This window comes from Glycine max, chromosome 17 (assembly GCF_000004515.6).
Source record: "Glycine max cultivar Williams 82 chromosome 17, Glycine_max_v4.0, whole genome shotgun sequence".
Classification (NCBI taxonomy): domain Eukaryota; kingdom Viridiplantae; phylum Streptophyta; class Magnoliopsida; order Fabales; family Fabaceae; genus Glycine; species Glycine max.
Genome location: NC_038253.2, coordinates 27,680,716 through 27,704,409, shown reverse-complemented (window position 1 = coordinate 27,704,409; position 23,694 = coordinate 27,680,716). Strand labels below are relative to the sequence as shown.

Here is a 23,694-nt window from a genome sequence, read left to right as displayed (position 1 = left end):
TGAATTTGTACCTATTTTACCAACTCCAAGGATTCTTCCTTTGTTGTTGTCACCATATGTTACATGCCCGCTTTTCTTTGGAGAGATATGTGTAAACTTTGATGCATCTCCAGTCATATGTTTTGCGCATCCGCTATCTATGTACCACTTCTTCCTCAAAGATACCTACATAATCAAGTTTTTGACTTAGGTACCCAAACTTTATTGGGTCCTTGTATGTTAGTATAAACTGAGGATCCTTTTGGGACCCATATCATTTTAATGTTGCTGTAATTTTTCTTGAAGTAGCAAGTTGATATGCCATGTCCTCTTCTTCCACAGTAAAAACAAGTGATAGAATTAGAATTACATTTTTGTGAGGAAGTAGAGAAGTTTTTATGAAACTTTTGTTGTTTTTCAGATTTATACCCTAGTCCATTCTTATTGGAAACATATCTTTGTTTACTTAATATAGCATCTAAATTATTTTTACTATAAGAAAATTTTGCAAGTGAATTTTTCAACTCTTTAATTTCTTTTTCATATTTTTCACAACAACTACAAGAATCTGATATTTTCTTGGCAGAAATAGTGGAGATATTAACTTTTTCATTTGTTTTAGAAATTGAAACTTCATTTCTAAGATGATCTAATTCTTTGTTTAATTTTGAAATTTCATTTTCTAAATTTGAAATTGTTTTCTTAGAAGATGAAACTAACTTTGCAAGTTTAATTGACTCTTTATGCAGATCAGCAAATGCATCTTGCAATTCATCAAAAGAAATAGATAAGTTATTTGAAGATGTTACCTCTTCATCACTTTCATAACTTTTAGCCATAAGGCAGAGATTTATCTCTTCATTTTCTGAATCTTCAGAAGATTCCATATCGTTATCATCCCATGTGATGTATGCTTTCTTCAGTTTCTTTTCACTAAGATTTTTCTTTTCAGATTTCTCCATCTTTTTCTTGAAGATGGGACAATCAACCCTCAGATGTCCAGGTTGATTGCATTCAAAGCATTTTAAAGTAGAGGATGAAGTTTATGTCCTTCTCTTTGATTTAAAATTGGGTCGCCTCTGATTTCCTCTTACTTTAAGAAACTTGTTGAATCTTTTTACAAAAAGACTTAGATCATCATCATCATCTGGATCATTTTCCTGATCACTTTCTTCTTGAATTGAGGATGATGCTTTAAGAGCAATTCCTTTCTTTTTCTTGTCATTTTCTTCATGTTGGTGTAATCTCAATAATTCCATCTCGTGTTCCTGTAACTTTCCAAATAAAGTGGCAAGGGACATGTTAGACAAATCTCTTGATTCAGTAATGGCCGTTACTTTAGGTTGCCATTCTCTAATTAAACATCTTAACACCTTGTTTATGAGATCCTCATTTTGAAATTCTTTACCTAAGGCTGCTAGATGATTTACTATATGTGTAAATCTCTTTTGCATGCTTTGAATATTTTCATTTGCATTCATTCTAAATAGTTCATACTCATGAGTTAGTGCATTTATCCTAGATCTTTTAACATCTGTAGTTCCTTCATGTGTTAATCGAAGAGTGTCCCACATTTCCTTAGCACTCTTACAATTTGAAACCCTGAAATATTCATCCATTCCCAAGGCAGATGTTATTATGTTTTTGGCTTTTAAATTGTATTGTACTCATTTTCTATCCTCTTCAGACCATCTATCTCTAGGTTTTTCTATTGTTATACTTTCACTTGATGAACTGCCATCTATTGTAACTCTTTCTACTGTGGTGGGTATATAAGGCCCTATTTCTATGGCTTCCCAAATATTTAGGTCTATTGCCTCAATAAAAATTTGCATTCGGGTTTTCCAGTAGTGGTAACCCTCTCCATTAAAGATTGGAGGTCTATTGATAGAATTCCCTTCTGGAAATAAGGAGTTTGCTGAGGCCATCTTTTTCTTGAAGCTTCTAAACTTTATACAAGAATGAAGCTCTGATACCACTTGCTAGACAAGTGGCCTTAGATATCTTAAGAAGGGGGGATTGAATTAAGATATTCCAAACTACTTGCCCAAGTAAAAATCTATTTCACTTTTTATTTAAGTTATAATTTTCCTTAACAATGAACTTCTTAAATATTGATTCAAATAAAACAATCTGAATATGAATATAAAGCAATAATAAATAAAGGAGTTTAAGGGAAGAGAAAGTGCAAACTCAGATTTATACTGGTTCGGCCACACCCTTGTGCCTACATCCAGTCCCCAAGCAACCCGCTTGAGAGTTCCACTACCTTGTAAATTCCTTTTACAAGTTCTAAACACACAAGGACAATCCTTCCTTTGTGTTTAGAATTATTTTACAACAAGAGACCCTCGGTCTCTTAATCCCTTAGAGAATTAGAAGAAGAAGAAGAATGAATCTCTCTTGAAAGAGATAGATTTTACAGATTGAGCACTCAAATAATTCCTTAATGAATTGCAATTGAATTGGCCAAGGAATTCTTAAGAGGATAAAATGATTTTGCTCTTTTAGAGAATAAACACTTGTTGTTCAGAAAAACTCTGAGCAAATTCGTGTTATAAATCACATATATATAGACCATTGGTGGTCATGAAAAAGCCTTTTGAGAAGTTGTGACTCTTAGAATAATTTTTCTGAAAGTCTTGTCTGGTAATCGATTACAAGATTTGTGTAATCGATTACAACTTTTAAAATTAGAATTTAAAACGTTTATTAACTGCTGGTAATCGATTACCAAAATTGTGTAATCGATTACACAGTCTAAAATTTGAATTCAAATTTTTAGTAGCTGTTGTAAAATATATTTGGCCACTAGTAATCGATTACATCCTCTGGTAATCGATTACCAGAGAGTAAATCCTTTGAAAAACACTTTTTAATTTAAATTACTTGGCCAAACCTTTTGCTAATTCAATTAGGAATTCCCTTCCTAATATACTAGTGATCATCTTGATGTTGTGACTTGTATTCTTGAAGTATTGTCTTGAAGTTAAACTTGAAAAGCCCATTTGCATCAATTGCATCATATCATCATGATCATCATCAAAACACCAAAGGCATTTGCATCTACACCCTCCACTATAACTGATCCACAGGAGATGTACCCTCTCTTGTTCTCAGTCAAACCCATGTAGATGTACCCTCTACTTGTACCACAAAGGATGTACCCCTCCAATGTATTAAGACAAAGTTCTCAGGCGGTTAGTCCTTTGAAATCTTTTGTATAAGGGAAAGGGAAGATTCAAAAGAATTCTCAGACTGTGTCGTTTTGAATTCCTTGACAAGGGAGAAGGGAGACACAAAAGAATTCAGGCGGTTAGTCCTTTGTTCTTTTGGAAAAGGGAGAAGAGAGACACAAAAAGAATTCAGGCGGTTAGTCCATGGCGAATTCTTTTTGGCAAAGGGAGAAGAGGTGAAAAGAATGAATAGCACAAGTTTTCAAGGTTTAGAAAACCAGAAAACTTTGGAAAGCTTTTTGGCACAATGAAGAAGAACAAGTTCAAAGAGATTCAATGATTGGATTTATTTGAAATGCAAAACAAAGCCTTGCTTTTATAGACTCTTCATGTCTGGTCAAGAGAACCATTTAGAAGAGTTATGACTTTTAGAAAAACTTAAAACCAATTTGAAAAAGTCAAAAACCATTTGAAGAGTTACATCTTTTGATTTATTCAGAAACAATCACTGGTAATCGATTACCAAATCAGTGTAATCGATTACACAAAGCTTTTATGTGAAAGGATGTGACTCTTCACATTTAAATTTGAATTTCAACGTTCAAAGACACTGGTAATCGATTACCAAAACATTGTAATCGATTACAACTTTTGAAATCAATTGGAACCTTGTAAATTCATTTGAAAGCTTTTTGAAAAACATTTTTGCTACTGGTAATCGATTATAATAATCTGGTAATCGATTACCAGATAGTAAAAACTCTTTGGTAAACATGTTTTGAGAAAAATCTATGTGCTACTCAGTTTTTGAAAAAACTTTTTCATACTTATCTTGATTAAGTCTTCTCTTGATTCTTGAATCTTGAGTCTTGAATCTTGATCTTGATTCTTGGAAGCTTGAACCTTGAATCTTGATTCTTGATTCTTGAAATCAAATTTCCTCTTGAACCTTGAAGTGTTCTTGATTCAATCTTGAACATCTTAAACATCTTGAACATCTTGAACTCATTCTTTGATTATCATGAATTGACCTTTGATCTTTTTGTCATCACCTTTGTTATCATCAAAACATCTTTGAATCAATCTTGATTCATCATGAAGCTTTGCTTCTACACATCCCAAATATAATGCTTAGCATCACTTTTAATTTTATCATTTTGAGCTTTAGATGCTAAGGGAGGAAAAACAGAAGCAACCAAATAATTCACAATATTAGGAAACCAAGGAGTGGGGAAGGAATCAGAAATCTTATAAAGAATGTACAAATGGTCATCCGGAAAATCATCCCAAATGGGTGAATCCTCAGACACATGCTCAATCCTACTCAGGTGGTCAGCCACGAGGTTCTATGCACCACTCCGAGCATGGATCTCCAAATCAAACTCTTGGAGCCAAAGCATCCACCTGATCAATCTAGGCTTTGATTCAGCTTTCTTCAACAAGTACTTCAGAGCTATATGGTCAGTATAAACAATAACACGAGTACCAAGCAAATATGAACAAAATTTCTCAAGAGCAAAAACTATCGCTAATAGCTCATTCTATAAGGTAGTGTAATTTGCTTGGGCAGCATCCAAAGTTCTGGAAGCGTAGTAGATCACCCGAGGAAGCTTGTAAATCTTTTGAGCAAGGATAGCCCCCAATGCATAATTGGATGCATCGCACATCAGTTCAAATGGGGCTGTTCAATCAGGTGCCTGAATGATAGGGGTGGTAGTCAACACACGCTTGAGGTAATCAAAAGCCTCTTTGCACTGGTCATCAAAATCAAACTCCACCTCCTTTTTGCAGTAGATTGGATAGTGGAAGGGCCACTTTGCTAAAATCCTTGATAAAATGCCTATAAAACCCTGCATGGCCAAGAAAAGAACGAACCTCTCGCACGCAAGAAGGGTAAGGAAATTGTGAAATAACAGCTATCTTTGTAGGGTCTACCTCTATGCCCCTACTGGAAATGATATGCCCTAAAACTATACCTTGTTCTACCATGAAGTGACATTTTTCAAAATTCAGCACAAGGTTAGTTTCAATGCATCTATTAAGAACTCTATCCAGACTATCCAAACATGCATCAAAAGAGGATCCATAAATAGTAAAATCATCCATAAACACCTCTATGCAACTCTCTAAAAAGTCACTGAAAATGCTAAGCATACATCGCTGGAAGGAACCAAGGGCGTTGCATAGGCCTAAGGGCATTCTCTTATAGGCAAAAGTGCCAAAGGGATAGGTGAATGTGGTCTTTGCTTGATCCTCAGGAGCAATATGAATTTGTAAATAACCAAAAAAACCATCAAGAAAACAGTAATGAGACTTACCTGCAAGCGCTCAAGCATTTGATCAATGAATGGCTGGGGAAAATGATCTTTTCTGGTTGCCTGGATCAGCCTCCTATAATCAATGCAGACTCGCCAGTTGTTCTGCATTCTTATGGGGGATAAGCTCATCCCTCTCATTCTTGATCACTGTGAGGCCTGTCTTCTTAGGAACCACTTGGATTGGACTCACCACTGGCTATCAGAAATGGGGTAGATGATTCCAGCTTGCAAGAGCTTGGTCACCTCCTTTTTCACCACATCTAGAATGATGGGGTTGAGTCACCGCTGTGGCTGCCTCACTGGCTTAGCTCCATCCTCTAAAAGTATCCTATGCATGCAAGTAGATGGGCTAGTACCAAGAATGTCTGCTAAAGTCCATCCAGTGGATTTCTTGTGCTTCTTGAGCACTAGCAACAACTTCTCCTCTTGCTCAGCAGCAAGGGAGGTAGAGATGATCACTGGAAATTTTTTCTTGTCCTCCAAGTAAGCATACTTGAGGTTTACTGGTAAGGGCTTCAAATTTGGTGTAGGTGGTGGCTAAATAGTGGAAGGAACCAAGGTAGGAGAAGAAGAGGAAAGTTCCTTAACCTGTACCTCATAAAGCAAGTCAGAAGTATATGTACTTCTTGCAACATGGTTAGTGCATTCTGACTCTAAAAAATCAACATCGAGAGGTACAACACCTAGAAAATCAGAACTAGACTCAAATTCAAATTTACTCTCAGCATAAAAATCAGATACAGGATCAAATTCAAACTCAGATTCAAATTCAATGCATGAGGAATCACAAGGATGCAGATCAGATAAAAATGGATGTTTCCTACCATGAAGAGAATCAAAATCAAACATATAATCATCAACAATCTGATCAAGTATCTCAGCACGAAAAACAGAATGATCCTTAGATGGATGTTTCATGGCATCAAGAATGTTAAAATGAACAACAATATCACCAAATTCCATAGACAATGTGTCAGCATAAACATTTATCTTGGTTCGGGTTATTTTCATAAATGGCCTGCCTAAAATAATTGGAACTGAACCATGGGAAAATCCCTCTTCCATATCAAGAACATAAAAATCAGCAAGAAAAATAAGTTCACCAACCCGAACCAACACATCCTCTATGAAACCTCCGGGGTAAGCAACACTTCTATTTGCCAAGTGAATCACCACATCCGTAGGTTGCAAAGGTCCAAGAGATAAAGAATTGAAAATGGACAGAGGCATGACACTAACTAATGCTCCTAGACCTAGCATGGCATTCTCAAATTTGTTGTTCCCAATAATGCAAGGTATACAAAAAGTACCTGGGTCCTTACATTTCTCAGGAATGTGAGGAACAGATTTACCTATCAATGCTGACACATTTCTGCCCATGCTAATCCTTTCATTGCCTTTGAGCCTCCTTTTGTGGGTGCACAACTCCTTTAGAAACTTGGCATATCTTGGAATTTGCTTGATGGCATCTAGCAGAGGTATGTTAACCTCTACTTTCCTGAAGGTTTCCAAGATCTCCTTATCCACTTCTTCCATTTCTTTTGTTGGGAATTGCTCTAGGTGGAAATGGAAGAGGGATAGGAGGCTGCTGCAAGTCAGAACTACTAGAAGAAGGTCCACCTGCATGAAAAATTTTGTTAGCTCCCTCATGATCAGGAAGCTTTCTCTTTTGTGCAGCTAGCTCATCCTCTTTTTCAGGTGTAGAATGAAGCTTGATAGGTTCAGGTGTAGGTGCTGCTACTGGTGGAGGCACTTCAATTTGCTTGCCAGACCTCAAGGTGATGGCACTCACATTTTTCGGATTATGCACAGTTTGTGAAGGCAATTTGTCAGAATTTTGGGACTGAGCTTGGTTCAACTAAGTAGCCATCTGCCCCATCTAATTTGTCAGACTCTAAATGGAGGCTCTTGTCTCTTGTTGAAATTGCATATTCTGGATGGTCATTTGCCTCACTAACTCCTCTAAAGAAGGTTGAGAAGGGGCCTCAGTTGCTTGTTGTCTTTGTTGTTGTTGTTGCTGCTGCTGCATTGGAGGAGGAACATATGGTCTACTGGAAAGGAGGGACAGACTGTTGTTGCTACTGTTGTTGCTGTGGAGGATTTTCCCATCTCAGATTTGGATGATTCCTCCAACCTGGATTGTATCTATTGTTTGAAAGATCATAATTATTCTGCTATTGTTGGTTTTGCTACTGAGGAGGTCTATTATAAATGTTTGCAGCATAGGCTTCAGGTTGCTCATTAACTCCAGATTGTTGCAAAGAAGGACAAAGATCTGTATGGTGATCAGCAGAAGAACATAGACCACAAACTCTTGCAACAGTAACAGGGGCAAATTTCTGATTTATGGCAAGCTGAGTTACTAGGTTGACCAAGGCATCAAGTTTTCCCTCAAGCTTCTTATTTTCAGCAGATGAAGATGAATCTGTGGCTACATCATGGACTCCTCTAAGGATAATAGCATCATTTCTTGCACTAAATTGTTGGGAGTTGGAAGCCATCATCTTAATCAAATTCTTAGCCTCAACAGGAGTCATATCACCAAGAGCTCCACCACTGGCAGCATCAATCATACTCATCTCCATGTTACTAAGTCCCTCATAGAAATATTGCAGAAGGAGTTGCTTAGAAATTTGGTGGTGAGGACAGCTTGCACACAATTTCTTGAATCTTTCCCAGTACTCATACAAGCTCTCTCCATTAAGTTGCCTGATGCCTGAAATGTCTTTTCTGATGGCAGTGGTCCTAGATGTAGGGAAGAATTTCTCCAAGAACACCCTCTTAAGGTCATCCTAACTAATAATGGACCTGGGAGCAAGGTAGTACAACCAATCTTTCGCCACTCCCTCCAGAGAATGAGGAAAAGCCTTTAGAAAGATATGATCTTCCTGGACATCAGGGGGCTTCATGGTGGAACAGACAATATGGAACTCCTTAAGATGCTTATGAGGATCTTCACCTACAAGACCATGAAACTTGGGCAACAAATGTATTAGTCCAGTCTTGAGAACATATGGAACATCCTCATCAGGATACTGAATGCACAAGCTTTCATAAGTGAAGTCAGGTGCAACCATTTCCCTAAGAGTCGTCTCACGAGGTGGAGATTGAGCCATGTTCTTAGTATGAAAATTAGTAGCCGAATGCTCAAAATCAGAATGTTCAGAATCATCAACAACAGAATGCTCAGAATGCACAAAATACACGGAATGCTCAGAATGCTCAAAATGCATAGAATGATCAGGATGCACACTATGCCTAACTAATCTATGAAAGGTTCTATCTATTTCAGGATCAAAGGGTTGTAAATCACCTGGATTGCCCCTAGTCATGCACTATATGCAGCAAATCATGTATTTCTATGAAAGGTAAAACTAGGGGTAAAACTACAACTATACTCAAATGATATCCAAATGAGCTGAAAATTTGTGAGCAACACCCTAAAATCATGAAAAGATAGCACAAAAATTTCCAGACAAAAATTCAAAGTCTAACTATGAAAATTGCCTAAGAAAAGTTTAGAAAAATAGGACAATAATACTTAAAAAAAAAAACTTAGTAAACAGCTGATTTTTCAAGTTTTGAGAACCTCAACCAACTTTAGCTGGTTAGGAAGGCATGGGAAATTTTTTTCTACCCCAAATGCATATAAATTAAAATTCATTATGATAACCGGAGCAAAAGTTATGGCCGTTTTAAGTTTTGCTAAAAACAAGTTCCCAAATTTTTTGTATCTCTCAAATTCAGCCACACCAAGTGCTTCTGGTATTTTTCACACAAAATATGGATCAAAAGAAACTACCACACAAAAAATCAGCCAAAAGTAACAACTCTAGCTATCAAAACAAAAATCACCAATTAATTAGAAGAAATCTGACACTGTGCAGCACTATTCACAACACTATTTACAACACTTTCTTTTCTGAACTGGGGGTGCCTCTGAAAAACAAAACAGAAAACTAAACAACAAAACTACACACAAAACAACTAAACACTGCAAATTAACCACAAAGACACAAAAACAAACACAAAAACACAAAGACACAAAAACATAATTATGAACCTTTAGACCACTACTCCCCAGCAACGACGCCAAATTTGATCGAGGCAGTACCCGAATCAAATAAACATTAAAATGAAGTATCTATGAAGTGATCCTAGGTCGTCTCTCAGTGAGCAATGATCACACAAACGTTCATAACATGTAATAATGAGACAGTAACGAAATAAGGGGGTTGTTTGTTTTTGTAATTTAAACAACAATCAAACTTGAATTAAAGAAATAACAGAACTAAAACATGTTGTTTCCCCTTGATTAAAAAACAAGTCTCTTATCCTAGGTTACGAGAATATATCCCTAATTAGTTCAACCACTTAATCAAACTTGAAATTAATTTACTAAGCAAAAATTAACACAAGGCTTTCATTATGTGATTAAGCAACACATACACCAATTAATTCCTCTCACATGTCCATTAAGCATGAACGTTAATTAAGCACAGAGACAATTAATCGAGCATTAAGCATGCATGGATTAATATCAGCAACAAACTCAGAATAATTGGTGAAGGGTCAAAAACTGATTAGAATTTAATGTTAATAACAGAACCTTAAAGAGAGCTATGCTTATCTTTGCCAGATGGCAGTCCTTATCTTTCTTGGAAGGTACCATGGGATATGGCACTTCCGTACCCTCCTCTGAAGCTTTTTCTTTCCTTTTTTCTCTTGCTTTTTCACTCCTACTCTTTTCTTCATCTTTATTTTTCTCAACTTTTTCTTTTTCTTTTTTTTTCTTTGTCTTTTCCTACCTCTATTTCTTTTTCTTGGTCTTTTATTTCTTTCTCTTCGACCATTATTTGTTTTTCCCTCCTCTGACTCATTGCATCTGTTACCTCCTCGTTTGTTTTCTCAGTACTGTCCTTTACAACAGTTTGTTCTTTCAAGGCCACAATATCCTCATCCTTAACTGCCATACGCTTCTAATTTCTTGTCATCACAACATTACATTCTTCTTTAGGATTCTTCTCTATATTTGCCCCAAAGCTGTTGGATGACTTCTCTGCTAACTGTTTGGCTAGTTGACCCACCTAGATCTTAAGGTTCTTCAATGCTAACTCAGTGCTTTTGTAATTCGACATGGTCACTTGCATGAATTGAGCCAGGTTTTCCTCCAGTTTGGTAGTCCCCTCTGGAAGATATTAGGCCCTTGTTGAGGTGGCCTATTGGAAGGTCCACCCTGGTCCTTATTGAATTGATTACCAGGGTGTGATCTCCATTGTCCTTGTTGATTGTAAGGACCTTGCTGGAAACTTGAGAATCCTCCTTGGTTGTATCCTTGCCTTTGTTGATTTCCCATGTAACTAACTTCTTGCATTTGTTCTTCAAATGGAATACAATGGCCGGATTCATGAGCACCACCACAAATGGTACAACTTGTAACCTGCAAAATAAAAGACTGTGAAGGTTGACCAGTAGACAATTTAGTTGGCAACTTACCAATTGTTTCTATTAAGATCTCAAGTTTCTTAGAAAGCAACTTATTTTGTGCCAACACAGCGTCTTGTGATGATAACTCCAATAAGCTCATCTTGGTGGGTTGATGCACTCTATCACGTAGAATAGCATGATCACTGGCAGACATATTTTCAATCAACTCAGTTGCCTCCTCAGGGGTCTTCAGCTTTATCTTTCCTCTTGCTGAAGCATCTAACAACTGTTTGGATTGTGGTCTCAGCCCATCTATGAATATATTCAGCTGAGTTGGCTTAGAGAGTCCATGAGTGGGAGTCTTCCTTAACAGACCTCGAAATCTCTCCAATGCTTCACTCAGGGATTTATATGGGAATGTAGAAGCAAGCTTTATGATGAATCAAGATTGATTCAAAGAAGTTTTGATGAGAACAAAGATGAATCAAGATTGATTCAAAGAAGTTTTGATGATAACAAAGGTGATGACAAAAAGCTCAAAGATTAAGAACACTTCATGATAACAAAGATGATGATCTCAAGAGGAAATTTGATTTCAAGAAACAAGAATCAAGTTTCAAGATTCAAGTTCCAAGAATCAAGATCAAGATTCAAGAATCAAGAAAAGACTTAATCAAGATAAGTATGAAATTTTTTTTTCAAAAACTGAGTAGCACATGGATTTTTCTCAAAACTTGTTTACCAAAGAGTTTTTACTCTCTGGTAATTGATTACCAGATTATTGTAATCGATTACCAGTAGCAAAATGAATTTGAAAATGTTTTCAAATGAATTTACAACGTTCCAATTGATTTCAAAAAAGCTGTAATCAATTACAATGTTTTGGTAATCGATTACCAGTGCCTTTGAATGTTGAAATTCAAATTCAAATGTGAAGAGTCACATCCTTTCACATAAAAGCTTTGTGTAATCGATTACACTGATTTGGTAATCGATTACCAGTGATTGTTTCTGAATAAATCAAAAGATGTAACTCTTCAAATGGTTTTTGACTTTTTCAAATTGGTTTTAAGTTTTTCTAAAAGTCATAACTCTTCTAAATGGTTTGAATCAATGATTTGTTTTGCATTTTAATAACAATCCAATCAATCCAATACAATCCTTTACAAGCCTTGAATCTCTTTGAACTTCTTATTCTTCTTTGTGCAAAAAGCTTTCCAAAGTTTTTTGGTTTTCTAAACCTTGAAAACTTGTGCTATTCATTCTTTTCATCTCTTCTCATTTTTCCAAAAAGAATCTGCCAAGGACTAACCGCCTGAATTCTTTTTGTGTCTCTCTTCTCCCTTTTCCAAAGGAACAAAGGACTAACCGCCTAAATTCTTTTGTGTCTCCCTTCTCCCTTGTCAAAGAATTCAAAACGACACAGTCTGAAAATTCTTTTGATTCTTCCCTTTCCCTTATACAAAAGTGTTCAAAGGACTAACCGCCTGAGAATTCTTTTGTATCCCCATTCACAAAGTATCAAAGGTTTAACCGCCTGAGATCTTTGTCTTAACACATTGGAGGGTACATCCTTTGTGGTACAAGTAGAGGGTACATCTACTTGGGTTTGACTGAGAACAAGAGAGGGTACATCTCTTGTGGATCAGTTCTAGTGGAGGGTAGATCCACTAGGTTCAAAGAGAACAAGGGAGAGTACATCCCTTGTGGATCTTTGCTTGTAAAAGGATTTTTACAAGGTTTGGATGTAGGCACGGGTTGTTGCCAAGTATAAAAACTCTTGTGTGTTTGTCTCCTTCTTCCTTACTCTTTTACTTTCCGCTGTGCATTTTAATTTCCGCTTTTACTTTTGGTTAAGTTTCTCTTCTACTCCTTATTCTCTTAACAATATAGTAAAAGCCTTAGAAGAGTAATTTTTTAATTAGTAAAGGTTTAGGAATAATTAATTCAACCCCCCCTTCTTAATTATTCTGAGACCACTCATTCCAACAGGGAACTGGTAGAATGATGAGATAGCAGGCTTCCCTTCTGCTGTCTTTGACTCGGGGAAGTATTTTTTTAGAAACTTTTCATCCACTTCCTCCCACGTCTTCAGACTATTTCCCTTAAATGAATGAAGTGACCTTTTGACCTCTCCTGCCAAAGAAAATGAAAATAAGCTGAGTCTGATGGCATTGTTTGGTACTCCAGCAATCTTCATAGTGTTACAAATTTCTATGTATGTTGCCAGATGTGCATAGGGGTCCTCATTTGGTAATCCATGAAATAAGTTTCCCTGTATCAAATGAATCAAAGAATGAGGATAGTTTATGTTGTGAGGTTGGACTTCAGGACACGCAATACTTGTAAAGAATTGCGGCACTGAGCTACTAGAATAATCCTCAAGGGTAACCCTTTGCTGGTGTTCATCAGCCATGACAGAGGCTTCTGGTAAGTATATAGCTGATTCCCTTGATGATAGTGAATCAGATGATGTAGAGTCAGAAGATTGAGCTTCTTCTTCTAGAATGGAAGCTACTGTCATGTCTTGCAACAACTTCCTTCTCCTCTCAGCTCTGTTCCTTCTTAAGGTGGCTTCAATTTCCAAGTCCAGAGGAACTAGGTTGTCTGTTGGAGATCTATGCATACAAAATAATGACAACAATAGCCGTTATCCAATTCAAGAAGAAAACAAATATGAATCAAAGCAAATATTCACAAATAATCAAAGAATAAAGAATAAACACTTAAAGAACTGAGCTAAACTTTCCAAATAGAAATAAGTTCCCCAGCAACGGCGCCATAAACTTGTTCGACATCTGACAAGTGCACCGGATCGTGCAAGTGGTATAAAATGGTAAGAACCGAGTATCGAACTCTCGGGAAACTTGTTTTACTTGGTAAACTGTGGTTCAGTATATAAGCATCTTGTTGTAAAAGGTTTGTGTGGGGTATGGACAAGTATGTAAACTAAACTATTAAAAAGGCAGATCACGTGAATAATGGTGTGTGAAGATAGATAGACAATGTGTCGGTCTTCCTACCAGGTCCCTTATGTTATAAAGGATTTTCTCTACCTAACAATGCTCATGTGTTTTATGTTGTCTCCTGAAATGCTAAACCCCAATGTCTCGTGCATGTTTAGCCTAGTCTTACTCAAGTATCGTCCTCAGATTCCTCTTGTTGGACTAAACTTGAGTAGAACCACATTAAGACATACATACCAACAACTATGTTACCGTACCCCGATCCCTCATGACGATACGATAAACTAGCCCCATCCTATCAAGTTCTAAGGATCAAACCATTTCCCTATGTTGAGTGACCCTAACTATGTATGCATCTACGTGATCAAGGCAAAAGCATACTAAAATGAAGTACTGATAGCACAACAAACACATAAAACATCATCAGATAGATATAAAAGTATTTACATTAAGTACCCCATAGGAAGAACCAACTGAGGATCTAGCTCTCCATAATAGGGAGGCTTCTTTTACAACAAGGAGAAGTGCTCGAGGCCGTACCCGAATCAAATAAACATTAGAATGTAGTAACTAGGAAGTGATCCTAGGTTGTTTCCTAACGAGCAATGACTAACCAAATGTTCATAATATGCTTCGTTATAACAGTAACAATTGGGGGGGTGTGTTTGTTTTGTGAATTTAAGAACAAGTAGATTGGAATACAAAATTAATAGTATTCAAAACATGTTGTTTCCTCTGATTCAAAAGCCATTCTCTTATCCTAGGTTATGAGGATTTCACCCCTGGCAGTTAACCACTTAATCCAACCCTAATTTAGTTTACTAAGTGAAAATCAATTTAGGGTTGTCAATATGTGATTAAGCAACACATACACCAATTAACCCCTTGTTCATTAAGCACGAACGTAATTTAAGCACAGAGGTAATTAATCAAACATGAAGCGTGCACAGATTAACAAAACGCATGTGGGTTAATTGGTGAAGGGAAAACCTATAGGAGAGCAACATTAAAAACAGAACCTCAAAGAGAGTTACGCTTCATCCTCAGAGGGAAACAACACTAGAAATTTAGCCTACCATAAGTTCAATAAAAGCAGAAAACATGAATGAAACTAGAAGCAGAAACGTAAATAAAGCTAAAGGCAGAAAACGTAAATGAAGCTAAAAGCATAAGAAGGAACAAAAACGAAATTGCAATTGAAGGCAGAAAATGGAAAAATGCATTCACATGAACAGTAATACAAAGCTAAAAACATAAAATCCTAAAACTCCATGCACTCAGCTTTGGTATTTTCTCCTGAATAATAGAATAGAATTTACACGAATCCCAAGGCTACTATTTATAAGGGTCACTCAAAGTCACTGGGCCCTATTACATTATTTTGGCCTAAAACGAAATAAAAATAACTGAACGCAATAAAAAATGAAATTAGAAGAAATCTAATAAAATTGTCTGCTCTCTTCAAGTCCAATCTGGCTCAGCCCAACAACTTATAATTATCCTGAAATTGAATTAAAAACACCAAATAAGTCAAGTGGGCCCAATTGATAAAACTAAATAATAAATTTAACAATTAGAGTAAATCAGTAATTAAATTGGTGACAAAAAGGGTTAAGAAATAGGAGAAAATAATGGCACATCAAGAAGAGAAAGTGAAAGATTGAAGAGTTGCAGGTAGTGGGGATGTCTCCTCAAGCTCTAGAAACCTCACAATCACTCAAAGTCTCATCCAATGCTCCACAAGATAGCTTCCTCTTCAAGCTCAGTTATCTCTTGGTCTCTCCACAACCAAAACTCTAAAAAAAAACTCCACTCTTCTCAATTTTGAGATTCAGCTTTAAATAGGAAATTCTATTTGGATACGTGCACTTAGCGGGAGATGGGCTCGCTTAGTGCATGTAAGTGACTTCTGGCTTAACACCAGTAATGCTCGCTCAGCCAGGAGGTTCAAGCGGTGCGCTTAGCGAATTGATTCTTGCTGAGCACATCATTGACAACTCATCTGCTTCTAGGATCTTCCACGCGCTTAGCCATGATCTGTTGCGCTCAGCGGATGGCTCGCTAAGCCAGAGAATTGGCTTAGCGAGCGGCTCAAAATCAGCACTTCCACCAAACTTGCCTAATTAGCCTGAAATTGAAAAGGAATGATCATTAAATACATAGAATGGGATACTAAGTACTTATTACCTATATTTAAGAAAGAGTAATTTCAACACTACAAAATGACCGTAAATGGGAGGATTTATATACAATTTACACAAGTTTCTTACATAAAAGTTAGTTGTATTATCCGACTAACATTTTCCTGCCCTCATCACTGCCCTATGCAAGCCCAGAGGAGTCACTTTTGATTCGTTATCTTTTGAGAGCCTCAACCCAGCCATTAATTTGGCTTATGTGAAGAAGAATTGTTGGAACCTCAATGACCCCACGGTCACTTTTCGGGGGCCCCACAAGGCTGAGGGCAAGAGGTCTGAGGCTCCACCATCTTCTGCTTTCCCTACCTCAGCCCCTTCTACTTCTCTGCAGCTCCATCTACTCCAGCTTCATCTTTACCAGCTCCAGCTTCAGCCCCAGTTTCTTCCGAAACCTCCACATTCAGCTCCGAGAGTTTATTTGCCATGTTGCAGAGCCTGCATAAAGGCCAAATTATAATCATGCAGAGCTTGTAGAGCTCAGGCCAGCAGTAGCCAGTGCTAAGCATTGAGGAGTTCCATCTTCAGGTGGCCTGGCCAAGAGTCCAGCCTTCTCCTTTGGGAGGGAGTGAGGCCTCCGCAGCCCAGGAGCCTATGCAAGAGGAGGATGAGCCCATCCATCCTGAGCCATTTGTTTATGAGACTGATCTAGCTAGTGCTTAGGAGGAGGTAGCATCACCAGAGCCTGTTCCTCAGTCATCTCCAACTCCAGTTCTTGATGATCCACAGCCATCTACACCAGCATCGATGCCTAATCAGCCCATTGTTCAGGATCCACCAGTTGCACTGGTGTTGGATCTTAATGAGCATGCACAGGATCATTCCTAGGACTTTTAAATTTCTGCATCTTTTGAACAATTTATCTTTATTATGTTTTTAGTTTAGTTTATGTTTCTGTTTTAGCTTTTAAATTTCAGTTAATTTTAAACTTCAGTATGTTTGTAGTTGTTTGTAGCTTGTGAAAAGCATGATTGAGTAGTGATTTGAATGTTATTCATTGGTTTGATTTTTGATGTGAAATTCAGTATTTTTGATTGAATTTAATGAAACAATTGTATGAATTGAGTGAATTGGAATGCATAGATCTTTTGTCTTGAACAAGCATGCAATCATTAGAAGAGAAAGTACATGAAATTAGGATTATGACTGAAAATGTTAGTCGGTTTGTCAGATTGATTGTAAAGGAATGCATTAACCATAACCCAGTGAGAGTGTGATCTTAATTGTGAGAGAAATGACTAACATTGGGTAATGAATTTTGCATGAATCTCTAAATTATGGAATGAATGCATGAATTTGAGGATGATGAAGACCATGTTTTGATTGTAAATAGCCACTTAGCCAAAAAGCTTACCATGTGTATGAATGAATTATCCTTTGCACCCAGTTTGAGCTGAAAGTATGTTTGATTGATTGAACCTTGAGCCTGCACAATTTATCTCCTGCTACCTTGTCTTAGGTTGTAGGAGATCATCATTCATAGAAAGAATCTTGGTTCAAGGAAAATTTGTTCCAAATTTGGGGGAGTTATGTTTCAAGTCAAATTTGTCCTAAATTTGGGGGAGTTATTGGGTGAAAGTGTGAAATGGTAAGAAAAGAGCAGCACACACAATTCTAAAAAAAACTTTAATTATAAAATAAAAGTGTGTGTGTTGCCATTTAATAAAAACAAAGCTGAGTGTAAAAAGGGGGCAAGTAATAGGGTTGGGAATAAAAAGAAAAAGGTTGATCTATGGATGAATGCTCTCCTAGAATCTAAGCTTTTGCATCCTACAAAAACCATGAATTATTTGCAGCCCAGCCTCATTACAAGCCTAAGAAAATTCCTTTTGATTTAATTTGTGTGTTTATAACTATATGGCATGAGATGAATTGCAAAGGTTGAGATCCGAGTTAGTTGTTGATGATTAAAGAAGCCTAAACACTTGTGCTTGAGTGAAACAATGACCATGAGGCTTTGGTTAATGATCCTTCCTTGATATCTGCCATTCTTACTAGCTTATTTCAGTTGTGAGTCCTAATAAAAATGTTCCTATCTTTGAAAAGCTGCATGTTTTGTGAAGGGCTGTTGATTGAAGCATTTTATGACATTCATTTCATGTGATTGAATTCTCTTGAGACAAGAACAAGTTTTGAATAACCACTGTAGATATTGTCACTTGAGGACAAGTGAGTTGTTCTTTCTTTGCTCGAGGACAAGCAAAACTGTAAATTTGGGGGAGTTTGTTAGTTGTCTTATACGACTAACTTTTGCAAAATATGTATAGTTTTCCCCAATTTATAGTTATTTTGTAGGAATTGTAAATAAACTTAGTTGTGTTTTGATCTCTGTCATTAAGGTCTCTTTTATTGGAATTAATGTTAAAATCTGTACAATTTCACGTAAAAATGAGCCAATTTCTTGAAGTGCCAAAGTGGCTGTTGCGCTAAGCGAACTTAGTGGGCTTAGTGTGTATCCATTGCTAAGCGCGAGATCAGCTTGCTAAGCGAGTCGACGGTCTCTTGCCAGGCTCAGCGCAGTATTGGCGCCAAGCCTAAATCCACTTTCTCGCGCTAAGCGCGATGGCGCGATTTTAGAGCCCATTTAATGCTTGAATTGTCAGAATTAGGCCAACAAAGTTATTACACTTTTACACAGATAGCATTTGCACACACTCAGAGAGCAAGCCTTGCGTGAAAGGGAAGCTGAGAGGAGGAAGCAATAGCAAGGAGCCATTTGAGAGTGATTTAAGAGTGTTTGAGTGATTGTGAGGTGCCAAGAAGAGGAGAAGGGATCCCCCTTCCTATGTAAGCAGCAATTGCTCTTCATTTTTTGTTTGATTTGTAATTTAGGTCTCCTTGTAATGGATTGCTAAAACCCTAGTTGGGGATTTCTAATGAACATTTGATGTAAATACTTTTCATGTCAAATTAAGAGTGTTTTATGTGTTCATTGCTTCTATCAATCTTCATTGTTGCATGCCTTTGGTCTGATCACCCACTAGTGTGTACTATTAGGGAACTTTAGCATTGGGAAATGTACTATTGCCTTAAAACTTGATAAAGCAGGGCTAAATAACTGCATTACTAGGGATAGAGTGCAAGGTATTAATTTTTCTTATGCTCTGAGTATAATGCTATTTTAATTAAACCTAGTTCAACAAGAGGAATCTGAGAACGAAGTTTAGTTGAATTAGTCTAAACTTACGAGGGGTCGAGGTTAAGTACTTTAGTCTTCAGCATAGAACACAAGAATACTCTTAGTTAGAGAAATATCTTTATATGCATCAACTCGTTTGTTAGAAAGACCCAACGCTTTTAAACCATTGTTGTCTTTTTAATTGCTTACATTTACTGCTTTTTAGCTTAGGATATATTGCATTTTTGTTTCTATTTATGAGTAGCAATGTCTATTTACACAATGCCTGATTCCTGAACAAAAATCTGTCTAATCCACAAGTTCCCTGTGTTTGATACTCGGATCACTCCATTTTAATTTAAAATACTTGATGATCCGGTGTGCTTGCCGGTAACACACGCGACCCCACTTCCATGTTTCGAAAAGAAAAGAGAAGAAGAAGTGAACCATGAGTGGGGCGGAACAACTACAATGGCTAGATTTTTTAATGGCTTGAATAGGGACATTCAAGATGTTGTAGAGCTTCAAAGCTACAACAACATGGATGAACTTATACATAGGGTTGTGAAAGTGGAGCAACAATTGAAGAGGAAATAAACCTACAAGAAGACTTCATACACTTATTCATCATGCAAGGATAAAGACACTTCCAAGAAGGAGGGTTCTTCTTCACAACATCTTGAAAGGAAGTCTTCAAGAGGTACTTCTCCTACTCAACCCCCTCCCAATAAAACTAGTTCCATTAAATGCTTTAAGTGTTTGGGAAAGGGTCATATTGCATCCCAATGTCCTAATAAAATGACCATGATTGTGTTGCAGAATGACATTTTTAAGAAAAATGTGGAATTTAAGTGGGAAAGTGAGCAAGGGAAAGCCTTCAATACATTGATGGAAAAGTTGACAAATGCACCCATTCTTGCTATACCAAAATTTTCAAAATCTTTTGAACTTAATGTGATGCATCCAATGTTGGCATAAGTGTTGTATTGTTACAAGAAGGTCACCCAATTGCTTATTTTAGTGAAAAACTTAAGGGTGCCCATCTTGAACTATTCCACCTATGATAAGGAACTATATGAACTTATTAGAGCTTTGCATATTTGGCAACACGACCTTCTTCCTAAGGAGTTTGTGGTTCATAGTGACCATGAGTCGCTCAAACATTTGAAAACCCAAGGAAAGCTTAATAAGAGGCATGCCAAATGGGTAGAGTTCTTGGAACAACTTCCTTATGTGATTAAACACAAGCAAGGCAAGGCTAATGTTGTGGCCGATGCACTTTCAAGGAGATATGCTCTAATCTCCATGCTTGAAACAAAGATATTCGGATTTGATCACATAAAAGATTTGTATTCTTAAGACCATGACTGCTCTATATTGTTTGAATTGTGTGAAAAGGGGTCTCGTCAAGGTTTCTTTGTGCATGAAGGATACTTGTTTAAAAATAACATATTGTGTTTGCCTCAAAGTTCCTTACGTGAACTCTTGACTTGTGAAGCTTATAAAGGGGGGTTAATGGGACATTTTGGAGTTGAAAGGACTTTGAACATTTTGCATGAACATTTTTTTTGGCCTAAAATGAAACATGATGTTATCAAGTTTTGTTCTAATTGCATTGTGTGTCATAAGGCAAAGTCCAAAATCATGCATCATGGTTTGTATTCTTCATTGCCAATTCCTACCTCCCCTTGGATCGACATTTCCATGGATTTTGTGCTTGTTCTTCCATGTTTTTGAGTCATTTATGGAAAACATTATGGAGAAAACTTGGAACCCAACTTCTTTTCTCCACCACTTGCCATCCTCAAACTGACGGGCAAACCGAGGTAGTGAATCGAACACTCTAACAACTCCTAAGGTGTTTCATCAAAGGTAATTTGAAAACATGGGAAGAGTGGTTACCTCATGTTGAATTTGCCTATAATAGGGTAACCAACTCTACCACTTTTTTTTCTCTCCTTTTGATGTTGTTTATGGTTTTAATCCTTCATCTCTTGATTTAATTCCCTTACCTAATGATTCTTCCATTTTGAGTAAGGATGGGCTTTCTAGAGCAACTTTTGTTAAGGATCTTCATGAAAGGGTGAGAAATAAAATTGAGAAGAAGATGGAGCAATATACACGTCAAGCAAACAAAGGGAGAAAGTCCATGGTATTTGAACCCGAAGATTGGGTTTGGCTACATCTAAGGAAGGATAGGTTTCCTTCACAAAGGAAATCTAAACTCCAACCTAGGGGTGATGGACCTTTCAAGGTCCTTGAGAGGATTAATGACAATGCTTACAAGATTGACTTGCCAAGTGAGATGGGGTGAGTTCTACTTTCAATGTCATTGATTTTTCTTCTTATGATGTAGGTGTTTTGGATGCACATCCGAGGAAAAATTCTTTTCAAGAAGGAGGGGATGATAGAGGGTATCTAAAGAGCTTAAGGACCTGGAAACACTTCATGAGTTGAAGGGGCCAATGACAAGGTCTAAAGCCAAGATTCTATAAGAAGAGATGGCCAAGAGGATCAAGGATGGACTACTCATCAAAGGCAAGGAAGGAGAAAATCACAAGAAGCTGAATTGGAGCACGTTGGAGATTGCTGAACAACACGCTTGGGCTTAGCGCGAGCTGTCTGGCTTAGACCAATTTCAACCCGAGGAGAAATTGGGCTTAGCGTGAGTTGTGTGGCTTAACGCATACCTTAGCGTGAATTTATGAAAATTCCTTATTTTTATTTATTTGTGTAATGGGCTTGAGCTTGATGTGAATAAGCCTTATTAAAGGCTTAGTTATCTTCTTAAGCCTAGTTCAATAAATACTCAGAAACTCTTAATTGTAAAAACTTTTGACATAATTTAAATTATGCTTGTGCTTAGAGAGAGCTTAGCCTCTTCTTTGGTTTTTGACTGAAAACCAAATTTATTCTTATCAAGGAAGCTATTCCTTTGTGGAAAATCTTTCTTTGGCTTATCGATTCTCTATGGATCGTGGCATCATTCTGTTCATCTTCGTCATCTTATCCATATTTTATATTTTTCTATTTTTCTGTTCTCGAGTTCTTGAAAGCTCATCAATGGTGATTCTTCAATTTGCATCTGGAATGATCCGAACTAAGCATCCAAGGCTTGGATTGCATCAGAAGATCAACAAAATATGGACTTTTAGTTGAAGCTTCAAAGATATAAAACAAATTAGTTGTAAATGAGTTTACAAGAAAAGGATTGGAGTAGATGGGAAGGTTGAGACCCACTAAGCTTTCCTTGTTGCCAAGGGATATCGTCAAAAGGAAGGTATAGATTATGACAAAACTTTTCTCCTGTGGCAATACTCAAATCAATTCAGATTCTTCTTACTATAGTAGCATACTAGGATCATGAAATATGGAAAATGGACATGAAAATGACTTTCCTTAATGGTGAGCTAAAATAGGATGTGTATATGACACAACTCGAGTAATTCACATCCTTGTCTGATCATAATAAAGTTTGCAAGTTGCAATGATTCATTTATGGATTGGAACAAGATTCCAGAAGTTGGAACATTCACTTTAACAAAACAATTGAAATTTTTTATTTTGTTAGATGTGAGGAAGAACCTTGTGTGTACAAAAAGTTTAGTGGGAGTGTAATCATTTTCTTAGTGTTATATGTGGATGACATATTACTCATTAGAAATGATATACCAACATTGCAAAGTTAAAAAAATTGGCTATCAAAATAGTTCTCCATGAAAGATTTAGGAGAGGCAACCTATATTCTAGGAATAAAGATCTATAGATAGACCTAAAAGGTTGCTTGGACTCTCCCAATCTAGGTACATTCATACCAGCCTAAAGAGGTATAACATGAAAACTCCAAAAGTGACTATTTGCCAATAGGAATTGAAGTTACTCTTAATAGGGAGGATTATCCTAAAATTCACGAAGAGAATACATAATTATAGCACCATATGCTAGAATAGTGAGAGCTATTGTATATGACATGATTTTTGCATGTTCTAATATCATTTATGCACTAGGTGTAACAAGTTGATATCAAGAAGGTCTTGGTGGGGAGCATTGAAAGTAGGTAAGACAATTCTTAAGTACTTAAGAAGAACTAAAGATTGCGCCTCATTTATGGAGACTCAAAATTAAACACTAAAGTAGTTTGATGGGCATAAGTTGGAATTAGTAATGAAATACATGAGTGTCTGGCTCTAGAGCAAGTGGGAGATTGATGGGGATAAATGTGTACACCCAAGATCCCATCCATCAATTTATCAATTATAGTAAAGAATTGTTTTTTATTTTGTTATCATATTTATTATTTTATTAAATTGTTGATTTGAAAAGTCCTTGATTAAAATTAGAGACTTGTTATTATGATAAAGATCACGATAATGAGAAACAAGTTCTTTTTAATTTTAATCTAAATTGTTCTTGATCATAGGATTATTGTGAATATGATATCGATAATCTGGATAAATCAATAAATGTAATTGTCTTTATTGGATAAAGATTGTTAGACCCTAATTTTTGTTAGTC

The 23,694-nt window shown here is 36.7% G+C and overlaps 1 non-coding gene and 1 pseudogene across 1 annotated transcript; one reads left to right on the top strand and one right to left on the bottom strand.

The window, feature by feature from the left end:
• Window positions 1-6,331: 6,331 nt before the first annotated feature.
• Window positions 6,332-10,446, bottom strand: LOC106796677 (uncharacterized; annotated as a pseudogene).
• On the top strand, window positions 8,105-8,211 carry LOC113000008 (small nucleolar RNA R71). Its single transcript, XR_003265281.1, has one exon. It is a non-coding gene; the product is annotated as a small nucleolar RNA R71 (small nucleolar RNA).
• Window positions 10,447-23,694: the final 13,248 nt, after the last annotated feature.